This window comes from Pteropus alecto, unplaced genomic scaffold (genome assembly GCF_000325575.1).
Source record: "Pteropus alecto unplaced genomic scaffold, ASM32557v1 scaffold134, whole genome shotgun sequence".
Classification (NCBI taxonomy): domain Eukaryota; kingdom Metazoa; phylum Chordata; class Mammalia; order Chiroptera; family Pteropodidae; genus Pteropus; species Pteropus alecto.
The window spans coordinates 11,008,096-11,017,974 of record NW_006436283.1 but is presented as its reverse complement, the minus strand read 5'-3'; the positions used below and the strand labels follow the sequence as shown (position 1 = coordinate 11,017,974).

The following is a 9,879-nucleotide window of genomic DNA, read 5'->3' as shown; positions in this document are numbered from 1 at the left end:
CAGCTGGTTTTGACCCTGTGGCATTCGTTTCTTTTTGCAAGCGACAGCACTGCATCTCCCCTGAGGACCTGCTGGCGGGCCTGTCCATCCAGGAGCCCTGCCCTTTGCTGGGCAGGGAGTGGGGTTCTCCAGAGGCTGATGTGAAGACAGAGACCTCTCTCGGTGCTGGTTCCCTGGAGAAGGCAAGGCGTTCGGTGTGTGGACTGCCCTACTCTTGGTCCCCTCCCTGGCTCTTATCTCCATCCTGGGTTCTCTGAGCACCCCGCCCCCTCCATCCTACAAATCCCTTTCTGCATGGCTCAGCCAGAGATGCAAGTCTGCTGCTTACAACCCAAATCACCTAACCGATGCACGCGGGGTTACTAATTCCAGAGCCGGAGGGCAGCTCGGAGGCCATGCGATCCAGCCCTTTCATCCTGGAGCCGAACAAATTGAGGCCCAAGAGTAAATTGAAGTCTGGAGAGTGGACGTAATGGTAGGCAGCGCTGAGTGCTGACTGTGAGCGAGTCAGCCGTTTTCCTAAGCACCCCGACAACCCGATGGCCCACCGCGAAGGTTAGCATTCCCGTTTAGGGATGGGACACCAAGGCACACAACAGCTGGGCAACGTTCCCCAAGTTGCAGAGCGTCAAAGTGTCAGGGCCAGCGTCTGAAGCCAGGCCATTTGGTTCCAGAGCCCTGGCTGTGCCCCGATGCGCTCTTCTTCCTGTCGTGACACCCTCTGGGTCAAACATCAGTGTGAAGCCTGCAAGGCTGATCTCGGACTCCTCTGTTTCCTCCTTCCCGCCCTCCTTTCCTTCCTTTTTTCTCTGAGTCTGGGGGCGTCTCCACTTTTCTGTTTTGAGGGTTGTTTCCTGAGAGCCTGTTGAGCCATCAGGGGACGCAGGTGTTCACTGTGTGCCACACGTGTCCCTGCTGCCACCATGGCTGGGAGATCTTGTCCATCCCCCGAGTCCAGGCCTGGGAGCCCACAGGATGAGCAGGGAGCAGCCCTGACCTCCCGCAGTGGGTGCTCTGCATCGTGCCACACTCCGTCCGGTGTGCCCCGGGGCAGGTCCCACAAAGCGGTTCCATGGCGGACGCACAGCCGCGAAGGGTGACTGACCCTGGGTGCTAACCCCGTCCTGCACGCGTGCAGGGCCGCACCCCACCCCCGGAGGCCTTTGCGAGGCTCCTACTCGCACTTCCCCTCACCACCCGCTTCTTCCCAGGCAGCCCCCACTTCCCAGCCCTCAGCCTGGCTCTCACAGCCTCCAGACCCGGAGGAAAGAGCCTTCTGCCCCACTCTCTCCCTTTCTGTTCCCCGCAGACCTCAGCTGGGGGGCCCTCACCCAAATGCCGGGAGAAGTTCCCCTCTGATGGGCTTCGGCCCCACGTGAGGGCCCCATCCAGCAATGAGAACTGAGCCTCTTCCCATCTTACCCAGGAAATGAACCCCCTCCCCAGCCAGCTGTGACCTTCCTGGGGACAGCTGGTGCCGGGGTCCCTCTGTTAGCAGGACGTTGATCTTGCCCCTCGTGAAGCATGAGCCCCAGGCCTCTGCATCAGGGGACACCGCATTGTTTCTAAGGGCCAGTGCATATCTGCACGTGGCTCGTTCAGTGCTTTCCAAGACAGGGGAGCAGAGTCGAGGGGGTTATATTCTATTCTCGGAAAGATGGGGGGCTTTCTGGTTATCCTCCCCCCCCCACACACTATCACCACCCCACAGATATCTAGGGAGAAATGACAGGGTGCGTGATGCACAAGGCAGGTCTCACTTCTGTTAGCGCGGGGCGGAGCAGACAGGCATTACACACGCAATGACAGGCAGGGGCCATGAGGGTGCACGGGGCCTCTCTGTACTGTTTTTGCAACTTCTTGTGTGTCTATAATTATTTCAAACAACAACAACAACAACAACAACAAAAAACTAAGAAAAAGGGGGAAGACAACTACAGAAAGGTGAAGGATGAAATCTCCCTCTGTCTCCCTGTCCTGCCGACTGGCTTGTTTCTGCCCCGCAGCCCCCCTCAAAACCCCTCGGTTTCTTATTTATCCTTCCAGAATCTATTTTTGCATATACAAGCAAATACAAACAGAAATGACGGTTCTTCTTTAATTTTTATGTAAAAGTAGTATATTAACACACTTTTCTACCCTTTGGGTTTTTTTCGCTTAATACATCCTAGAAATTCTTCCATTTCAACACACAGAGGGCTTCCTGGCTATTTTTTTTTTGGGGGGAGGGGTGAGGCAACCCTTGGTTGACCTCACAGATTGCAAGGACCTTGTCAGCTTACCATTCCTTATTTTTTATTTTTTACACCTACAGCACCTGGCCTTCCTAGGTGGTCTCCCATCCAAGTCCTAACCAGGCCCCACCCTGCTTAGCTTCCGCGATCAGACGGGATCGGGCTTGTTCAGGGTGCCGTGGCTGGAGACCTTCCTGGCTGTTTTTAAATGTGCACGTGCTTCTGTGGTATGGGTGCACCATAACTGATTCAACCAGCCCCCTTTAAGTGGACATCTAGATCGGTTTGCTGTTCCAAATAACCTTGTGCAGATGCCTTTCTTACCTTCCCAGAAGTGCGATCAGTGGGTCTTTTGCTCGCTTACCTCGTGATCGAGGGGTAATACTTGGGAAGGCTGCCTGCCACTGCAGAAGGAGTGTCAGCTTTGTAGTCGGACCGACCTGGGTTTGAATCCTGGCTCTGCAGCTCAGCGGCTGTGTGACTCTGGGTGAGGTCCTTCACCTCTCTGGGCCCGGGTTTCCACATCTTAATGTGGAAGTTGATGCAGGACCCGTCTCCTAGGGTTGGGTGCTCGGCGTGGTGCTGATACGTATTTATTGCTATCCAAGTAACGAAACAGGGTGTCAGACCTTTCCTGCCTCAGCTTCCAAAGCAGCTACCGACGTGACAAATGTGACACGCTGATTTTCAGAGGAACGCTCTGAGAACGTGTTCCACCACCTTCCTTTCCGGCCGGATAATAAAACACCAGTGGGGCAGAGAAGAGAGACAGCTCTCCGGCAGGCTGCTCGTCGGGTGCCAGCTGGCTCCACTCTCCCTGTTGAAGTCATCCTACACCAGGAGTTTCTCAGGAGCCTTCTGATTCCAAGGGTGGCTCCGCTGTCAGGCCCCAGGCCCCAGAGTTGGTTGGGAAATGCGGTTACTGCTCTCTCAGGGTAGGCTGCCCGAGGCTGCTCTGGAGGGAGAGGGTGTCAGCTTTCCCTCTGCTGCCTCCTGTCACAGGACCTGAGAACCAGAGCTGTTTCAGAGGACATCCTGATGTTCGCCAGCAGGAGGATGGCACGGCGAGAGGTCATGAGGATTGGACCAGGCAGACCTGGAGACTGCATGGCCTGGAGCAGGTCACTTCACCTCCGTGAGCTTTAGGGTCCTTCACTGTAAGATGGAGATCGCACTCCTTGGCCCCCAGGCAGCCTCTATGCATCACCTCATTGAATTCTCACAGCAACCCTGAGAGACTAGCATATTCAACAGCCCCATTTGGCAGATAAGAAAACTGAGCCTAAGGAAGTCCCATCACAGGTCTTTCCACCAACACAAGGATTCAAGGAATCTACTTGGTCAGCAGGTGGACAGTCAGCCAGAGAGGGGAGAGAAGCCCCCATCCACTGGGCTTGGAGCTGCCTGCCACCTCTGAAGACGCTGGCTCCACATAGCCCAAGTCCCTCCCCAACACCAGTCCAGCTGGGAGCAAACTGGGGAGAGATACAGTTGGCAGAGCACATTAGCATCTCCTTCTCTGCTAATTAGTTTTGTGAAAATTTATTTATTTACCTATTTATTTTCACCAGAGAGCAATTGGGACTGTGGAAATGTGGTGACATGTTTTACATAAAAAGGAAAGGAAAGGAAAATGCCACTCACTGCGAGGCTTAAATCATCTCCCATGTGGACAATGAGCAAGAGTCTGGGAGGCTTATGAACAAAGGCGGGACTGGGGACAGCAGTGCTCCCGGGGCGCGAGCCAGGCAGTTCTCTCGCACTCCAGGGGCCTGGGAAAACACGCTCACAGCCCGGACAGTGTCCGCCTAAGGGTCATGTGACTGGGGTGGAACTCAAGGCCCTTCCCCACCTCCTGCTCTTGTTCATGCTGTTCCCACTGCCTGGCACACCCTTCCTCACCTCGTCTACCTAGAAAATGCCCCTCTCTGGCTCAAGCGCCAGCTCAAGCAGCATCTCCTCTGGGGAAAGTTTTTGGACCCTCAGGCATGGAATGCAGCCCTCCCTCCAACGCCCTTTCTGGGCCACTATGGCACCTGTAGCTACGTTAAGGGATTCCAGGTTCATCTCTTGACTGAGCAGGTAGGCTGCTCTGCAAATTCTATTTAAAGAAAGGATAAGTCTTATAAGGTGATGGCTGCTGGCCGAGCTGGGGAGGAAAGGCTCCCCAGAGGAGGGGGCTTTGAGCTGGTACGTACAGTCAAGTAGCTGAGAGGGTGCTGCTTAGCACGTGGCACTGGCTGGCTCACTTACCTGGGAGTCTTCCCTCCCACAATATATCTTCCTGAAGGCAGAAGGACGCACTTGACACTGTGTCCCATCTTGGCACTGGTGTTACATAGACGGCTATCTTTTGGAGAGAACTCGCTAGCATAGGTATTCACTACATACTTGCTGAAAGGATGAATGAAGACATGGTGATATAACCAGAAGACACTGGCCCAGAAGTCAGCCAAGGTGAAGATTCCAGCCATCATCTTTCACTCCCTGTGTGATCATAGACCAACCATACTCACCCATACTCATTGCTTTTGCTTCTTTGTACTCCCCTCTATCTGCTGGCTGAAAGTATCAGGCTAAGTGTAGTCTCTAGGATTCCTTCTGTTTGCCCTTCCTATGCTTGGAGAGCTTCCCAAGTTATGAGTTCCTTCCCCCAACTCCCAGATGGAAACCAGAACTCGCTTTCCTAGCCTCCCTTGCAGCTATGGTGCTGTCATGTGACCTGGCCTCCACCAATCAGACCCGCACAAGCTTTTCGCTGGCAGAGATGTTTTAGGCTATGGAGAGGCACTGCTTGCAGCTTATCGTTCAGTGGAGCGAGGTGGAGCTTTTAGGGGCGGCTGTGGTGCAGGTCCTGGTGGTGATGGCCATGTGGGCCTCTTGTGGTATAAAACAAAGCACCTGTGTTGGTGGCAGGAGTGTCTCTAGCGGGTGCGGGGATGGAATGTACTGCCTCCTCAAAGCCTGGTGGTTCGTACTGCCTCTTCTCCCCAGAGGCCATCTGTAGTCTTGGGTTCTGTCCTCGTCTGCAGAGCAAAGCTTGCAATGTTCGCATGCTTACCCACCTCTGTGAAGTCTATTTCTTTTCTCAATCCACTTGGAGGTTGGCTGACTTTACAATGGAGAAAGACTAAGAAATCAAGAGTATGAGAGTGATGTGCTGGGCTCTGTTATAAGTGCTTTGACTGTATCAACTCATTCAAGCCTCTTAGCAACACTATCAATCCGATTTTACAGATATGGAAACTGAGGAACAGAGAGATCAAATATCTTGCCCAAGGTCCCACACCTGGGACATGGAGAAACTGGGATCCAGCCTCAGGAAGACTGGCTCCAGAGCTGGTTCTCTTTGCCATTATATGATTAGCCTTATCCAGTCGGCTGAATATTTTTGTCTTTCGTCCTCAGGAGAGAGGATTCTAGCAATAGCAAATAGGGTTCTTCGTGTATGCAGACTCTGATTGCTTTGTTGTGGCTGCCTGGAGCACTGGCTTGGAAAGGATCCAGGCTCAGAAGGAGGTGGTTGATTAATAATGTCTGCCATTTAGAAGGAAGTAGTGGCAGCAGGTATACTTCAGATTTCCCGTCTCTGGACTACACCATTGAAATGTTTAGGTCCTGGATTATCCGATCAGCCTGGCAGCCTGACCTCCCTCTCCCCTGACGGTAACTCTCGGTCCTCTCGTTCTTTCCTCCAGCACCCATGCTTTTGCTTCTTCGTGCTCCCTAAAATAAGTGCCTCCTCCCAGAACTCAACAGCATCACTCCCATCTCCCATGGGAAACTGCCTATAGTCACCCCTCACCTCACTGACCTTTATTTTCTTGGAATCCCTCTGCGTCGTGATGTATGATCCAGCATTTATATATGCAGACCACCACCGGTCAGACCCCTTAAGGTGGAAGCAGGTGTGGGGATCCATCCTCAGTCTCTGTCTCCTCCAGAGTCTATCACACAGCCTTGTGCAAAGTGGATACTCAGTAACGTCTATGAAATAAATAAATGAAAGAATGAATGGATAGTGTTGGTTAGAAGTTTCACATATGTATGTCTTGCCAGCTCTTTGTGAGCAGAGATGGAGTATCTAATTCTTTGGGGCTCTCCCCAGCACCACTGTAGTGTACAATAATAATTTCTTAAAATCCGTGGGGACAGAAATTGAGCTAATAAAACCTCCTTCACAGGTTGGTTATTGAGCAATCTGAATGAGAGACTAATAAATGCTTGTAACAGGAACTCGATAACTATTTGACTATTACAAATAGTAACAATAACAATTATAATGCCACTTATTGATTTAGCTGTTTTGGCGGTGCAGAAGCTATTTATTTCATGTATTATTCAATGCTTCTCTTTCACTGTCAGTATGAAGATGTAATTTATATCAGTTAGTTTTGGCTGCGTAACGAACAACTCGAAAACTTAGTGGCTTGAAACAATAGTGTTTTATACACTTCAAATGAGTAAACTTTATTGTATATAATTTGTATATCAATAGAGGTGTTTGTTAAAAAAAAACAGCAACAAAGGGATCTTGCTTTTTGCTTAACACATTAGCAAAGGTTTTTTGTTTTTTTTTTTTCCTTTAAAGATAATGTTTTATGAACCCCTAGGGTTCCCTGAGACACTTTCAGGGAATCTGAGAGATCAAAACTATCTTCATAATAATAAGATGGTATTTGCCTTTTCCACTCTTATTCTCTCACTGGTGTATAATGGAGTTCTCCAAAGCCCCTATAATTTGGGATGTTGCAACACATTGATGCAGAAGCCGATGTGAGAATCCAGCGTCTCTTATTAAGTCGGATATAATGAGATTTACAAAAGTGTGAAACAATGCCTCCTTTCTCACTAATTTTTTGCTTTTTAAAATAGTTGTTTTTTCATTAACTATATTATTATGTTAACATGCAATTAGCTTATTATTGCTATTTTAAGTGAGTCGATATTGTAAAAATCTCTATGCTTTCATTTCTAAACTGGTTAGTATTGATAGAAATTATGCCACATAAACAAAAGCTCTTTGGGATCCTTAACAATTTTTATGAGTCTAAAAGGGCCCCAAGACCAGAAAGTTTGAGAACTGCTTTTGGAAAGCAATGTGATAACATGATCTGAAACCTTGAAAATGGCACTTTTCTTTAATCCAGCATTCCTTGGGACAAAAAATAACTTGTCCTAAGGAAGTAATCAGTGATATAGCTCAAGATATTTCTGTAAGTATATTCACAATATTACTTAAGACAGCAAAATGTAAAAACAAGGCAAATGTCTCTCCATAGGGGATTGTTTCAATAAATTACAACGGTGTAATAGAGCCTATACAGTTAATAAAAAAAATTACAAAATAGTATCTTATTGTAACAAAAAATGTCCACAATTCATTAAGTTAAAAAATAGGATACAATTCAGTGTGTAGAGTGTGATCTCATTTTTTAAAAAGTCATTTATCTACATATTCATAAAACAAAGAACCTAGAATGCTAATAGTAGTAGTATGTATTTTTAAAGTAGTCTATAAAAGCATGTATTGCTTTCTTAGTTGAAAAGCTGGGGAAAATATTATTAAAGATTAAAAAACAATAATGGTTTCTTTAGTCCACCATTTTGTGAGCTGGCATTTTGGAGTAGGCTAATCTAAATAGTTCTTAGACAAGCTGGATCAGACTCAGTCAATTTCAAGGTCTATGTCAGATCTTGGCTGGGCTTACCTATGTGTCTGTATGCAGCTGCCAATTAGCTAAGCAGTGCCAGGCCTCTTGAAGTTTAAGTTTGGAAATAACATGTCATTTTCCTTATATTGCATGGGTCCAAGCAAGACAAGGCCAGCCCAGATTCAAGGGGGTGGTGAAATTGACTTTATCTCTTCTGAATGAAACTGCAGAGTATTGTAGAGCTTTATGCATTTACTACATAGTAATACTAAAGATCCACTTATTTGGTAAATATTGACTCCAGGTAATGCCCAGTGCTAGGTATACTGCTTTTGCTCTCAGTGGGGAGAGACGCACACATCTCACCTGAATAACAAGCACACTGTGGATGCGTGGGGAATATTTGTGGAAGGAGGGACAGAGCTGGCACAGCCTCAGCCCCTCCTACCGACCACACTAATAAGCTTCGCTATTATTCCCTCGGCATGATATGCCACATGGCATAAGCAAATCATGCAGATGCAATTTACGTGAAAGCAAAGAAGGGTTTTTTTTTTTTCTTAGATGAACAAACAATTTGCTGAGTTGTCATGGAGTGTAGCCTGATCCAGTACAAGCAAACTGCTGGCTGCTCCACTTTATAGAGGAGAGAGGAAAAAAGCAAAGATCTATTCATTTAGGAGAAAATCATTATTCTGAGTTTAGACACAATCAGACAAGCATATGAAAAGAATACATTTCTTTGATGTTGCCACTGATACAGAATCTAGACATTCTAGAAGACAGCCTTGCTAGGCTGAGCTCCACAAACAAGCTTCAGAGAGAGGGGAGGCCAGTGTGGGAGGAGGCCGGGGAAGTGTGTGTGTGTGTGTGTGTGTGTGTGGGTGTGTGTGTGTGTGTGTGTGTGGGTGTGTGTGTGTGTGTGTGTGTGGGTGTGTGTGTGTGTGTGTGTGTGGGTGTGTGTGTGTGTGTGTGTGTGGGTGTGTGTGTGTGTGTGTGTGTGGGTGTGTGTGTGTGTGTGTGTGTGGGTGTGTGTGTGTGTGTGTGTGTGGGTGTGTGTGTGTGTGTGTGTGTGGGTGTGTGTGTGTGTGTGTGTGTGGGTGTGTGTGTGTGTGTGTGTGTGGGTGTGTGTGTGTGTGTGTGTGTGGGTGTGTGTGTGTGTGTGTGTGTGGGTGTGTGTGTGTGTGTGTGTGTGGGTGTGTGTGTGTGTGTGTGTGTGGGTGTGTGTGTGTGTGTGTGTGTGGGTGTGTGTGTGTGTGTGTGTGTGGGTGTGTGTGTGTGTGTGTGTGTGGGTGTGTGTGTGTGTGTGTGTGTGGGTGTGTGTGTGTGTGTGTGTGTGGGTGTGTGTGTGTGTGTGTGTGTGGGTGTGTGTGTGTGTGTGTGTGTGGGTGTGTGTGTGTGTGTGTGTGTGGGTGTGTGTGTGTGTGTGTGTGTGGGTGTGTGTGTGTGTGTGTGTGTGGGTGTGTGTGTGTGTGTGTGTGTGGGTGTGTGTGTGTGTGTGTGTGTGGGTGTGTGTGTGTGTGTGTGTGTGGGTGTGTGTGTGTGTGTGTGTGTGTGTGAAACAAAGTGAGACAGAGAGAGACAGAGAGCGAGACAAAGACAGAGACAGAGATGAGGAGCTTCAAATTTTTTCAACTCTAAGAGCATAGATTGCCTTAGAAGATGTTGCTTTACTTTGTTTTTTTATTTATTAAAAAAAATGATGACTTCTCCTCCAGGAAGAAGGTGCTGGTAGCAGCTGCTTCTGAATCTGCTGTCTGCATCTACCTCTCTGCCTTGCACCTTCTGAGGCAGCTACTCGCTGAGACAGGACTATAAAAGCATGGCCACCATCTGTGCCATCCAGAGACTAGACTCTCCCTTGCTCTGAACAGCTCGCAGCACCTCACAGAATACAGAGAGAGACTCCCAGGGGTGACTCCGTTCTGTCTTGTCTTCTTGTGGCCGACACATGCAGAACACACTGGGTTTCTTGCAAGGCAGAGAGAACG

The 9,879-nt window shown here is 48.6% G+C and overlaps 1 pseudogene; it reads right to left on the bottom strand.

Moving 5' to 3' along the window:
* Positions 1–2,305: 2,305 nt before the first annotated feature.
* Positions 2,306–2,424, bottom strand: LOC112480128 (annotated as a pseudogene).
* Positions 2,425–9,879: the final 7,455 nt, after the last annotated feature.